Source organism: Sebastes umbrosus, chromosome 2 (genome assembly GCF_015220745.1).
Source record: "Sebastes umbrosus isolate fSebUmb1 chromosome 2, fSebUmb1.pri, whole genome shotgun sequence".
NCBI classification, from domain to species: Eukaryota; Metazoa; Chordata; class Actinopteri; order Perciformes; family Sebastidae; genus Sebastes; species Sebastes umbrosus.
In genome coordinates this window covers 20101595-20105122 of record NC_051270.1, presented here as the reverse complement: position 1 = coordinate 20105122, position 3528 = coordinate 20101595, and positions in this window count along the sequence as shown.

The window sequence follows — 3528 nt, the reverse complement described above, 5'->3', positions numbered from 1 at the left end:
AAAGTGCCTTCTTTAAACTATTTTAATCTAGCCTTATTCCAGAAATCTGAATCTTCCCCACATCTCAGATTTTTAGTGATCCAAATAGTGAATGAAGTGAAACATCAATGTAAATTCAGTCAGATTACCAGGCTATTTTTTTCTCCAGCACCACAATTTCTGCACGATCCAAACCAAAACTCACATGTAAATGATAAGCCAACACAGATGATTAATGTAATGTGTTTGAGGTGTGTTCAGGATTATGTTGTGCTGCAGTCACAGAGTGAGATTAGGAAGGGGGGGTAGGGGGGGGGGGGGGGTAATGAACCCTGGGGTCCTGTGCTGGCCCAGTAATGGCCCAGTTTTATCATCCTACGACTTCCTGTAGCCTCCTCTCCTGGGAAGGCCTGCTGGAGCTCTGCTGGAAGCCCTCTGATAAAAACCCTGGATAATGTTCACATGCTGCTGGGAACAAGAGAGAGAGAGACAGAGAGAAAGAGAGAGAGTAGAAACAGTGACGGGGAGAAAGAGAAAAAGCAAGAGGAGACAAATGTCATAGAAACAGAGAGAAATAATTACCTGTTAACAAGCTCACAATGATGTGATAATATGTGACGTCACATATGGAAGACAGTGGAAAAGACACCAAAGTGTAAGGGGGAGCAGATGATGGGAAGATTGTTATTTTGGTGTTTTTGGCCCCAGATGAGAGTAAGTCCAGTCAGAGGATAGGCATGCTGGACGCCAGGCATGAAAAACCATGGGAGCAACAAGCAGGAAGAAGAGCAATGATGATCACACAGCCTCAGATGATCCCAGGCTACCACGCTGGCTTCCTGTGTTGGGAAACTGACAAAGAGATGTAGAAATGGGTGAAAAGTAGGGCTGTCAAAGTTTACGCAATAATAACGCGTTAACTTCTTTTTAATGCCATTCATTTCATTAACGCAATCGATCTTTCGGAGGTTGTAGTGGGCTCAATTTTAAAGCTAGGTATGAAACCAGAAAACCTAAGGAATCCATTGGTGCCAACCATGTCATAATAGCTTGTCGCAAAGGAGGTTAAATAACGCTCCAATCTTTTGCTAAATTTTGACGCAAAAAGACTGTCATGGCCATTTTCAAAGGGGTCCCTTATACTCTGACCTCAAGATATGTGAATGAAAATGGGTTCTATGGGTACCCACGAGTCTCCCCTTTACATAGACGTCCACTTTATGATAATCACATGCAGTTTGGGGCAAGTCATAGTCAAGTCAGCACACTGACACACTGACAGCTGTTGTTGCCTGTTGGGCTTGAGTTTGCCATGCTATGATTTGAGAATATTTTTTACGCTAAATGCTGTACCTGTGAGGGTTTCTGGACAACATTTGTCATTGTTTTGTGTTGTTAATTGATTTCCAATAATGAATATATACATACATGTTGATAGGAGTATTAAATACTTGACAGATCTACCTTTAAGGTACATTTTGAACATATACAAAATTTGCGATTAATTATGGACAATCATGCGATTAATCGCGATTAAATATTCTAATCAATTGACAGGCGTAGTAAGAAGTGAAGGAAAAGGTACAGTAAAGTGTAATGAGGTGAGGGATCAAGCTGAAAAGATACTGATGATAAACTGACACACATACAGAGCTTTATTTGTATGTGTATGTGTGTTATAAGAAGTCACCAGTATGTCAGAGCACATTAGTAAATCTTATGGCAGATTCTCAGTTTGTGGATGTCTTCGTGACATTTTCTCACATGTCTGAGGAGTATCTATAGCTTTTTCATACAATCCATCATCTTATACATCCATCCTTTGCAGCTGTACTGTAAATCAGAGTTCTCAGATTCACACAACTCTCTATCTAGCTTTTAATAAATCATGCATCAGCGGCGTGTTTCTGCCCACTCACATTAATCTGGAGCAGATTCCGGACACTGCCATTAGACAACTTCAACGAAGCTACAAGTTCATCTGACAGCAGAGTTTTTCATGCACAGACAAACTGACATTTCAGCTGATTATTATGTGAGTGTGTATGCATTAAATAGGACCTCATTTTCAGGTGCATACCTGTATTTTGGGTTCCTACTAAAACATGATGTTTACACGCTTAATGTTCAAACAATGCTGTATTTTTTTCATACCGGCTGTGCTGCAGCACCTCTTTCCACCCTCTGTCTGGAACGCTCTGTTTGAGCTCCTGCCAATCTGCTCTGATTGGTCAGCTGGTCCACTCTTTTCTGATTGGTCAACCAAACCAAACTCTTCGGACTCCGCTCCAGCTCCGCTTTAACTAGCTTTGTATGAGGGCGTGCCAAACTAGCCGCTAGTCAGGTATTATGTAAATGTGTTACTTGGTGACATCACCATGTTACAGAAGAAAAGTCAGTACTTCAAGCGAGGCCTTTCAAGCAGGTCAGGAGCAGTGTTTCTGCTGGGGAGAGTAACTCCCTTTGACATGGACTTTGAGCTTTGTAACCTTGCAGACAAACGATATAACACACTAAAGGAAAGGGAAAAAGCACAAAAGCATAATTCCGTGCTGGCCGGTTATGTTGTTTTATGCTTCTTATGTTGATGTAATTCTTTCATTTACACTTCTCTGGCCAAATCCTTTTGTAAAAAAAACGCTGGATATGGTCAAAATACATGTTATTTACCCAAATATGCCAGTTTATCGGGTCATGTGTTCAAAAAGGTATTTCCTGGGAATGTTCACACTCCCAGGCCCCCTGAACTACCCACATTGTGCTCTGCCTTTGGTTTGGTTTGTCCAAACTTGACTGAATATCAGTGCAGCATTTGAAGACACCTATATACTGTCAGGTACTGATTCAAAATTCAGATAATATTTGTTAGGCAGTTAAGAATTAGCCACATAAACTGGTTAACATTATATTATAGCCCAACATCCGGTGGTTCGCTTATTGTGCCTTGTCTCGCTCACTGTTGATACAGGAGTGACAGGAAACTTTTAATGTGACTCATGTTAATTTGAGCTTTTACTCTAGCCCCCTCATCTGACTCATACTCGCTGGAGACAAGGCACCTACCATAAAGTTTGGTAACTTTGCAACAAACATCGCTATTAAATACAGACTTATGTCTTATCTCTGAAGTACTGTCAGTGCCTGTTACTCTGCCTGCTAAGCTTGGAATTTGTCAAACCTGATTTGCTTGAGACTGCAATTTTATTAACATTTTGCCTAGTCATTTTGACAAAGACAATATTTTTTTGTTAGCATTTAACAACTACAGTTCCCATGAGTCCCATAGAGTGCTATCAAGTATTACCTGAGCTGTAGTTGATGAATGCTAACAAAACAAACTTTTTTTCTTTTTGTAGAGAAGGTACCCATTTATCTGATAATATGAAGAGCAAACCGTCCGTGGGAAAATACACGTGTCTTACAGAGGCTAGGCCAGCATGAAAAGGGGGATGGTATCTGGCTCTCTGTAGCATGTTTCATCATGTAGAATAATATTTTATTTTGGGAGAGATAAAAGGGATTCTTGATGTCCGACACAGGAAGAGTGGT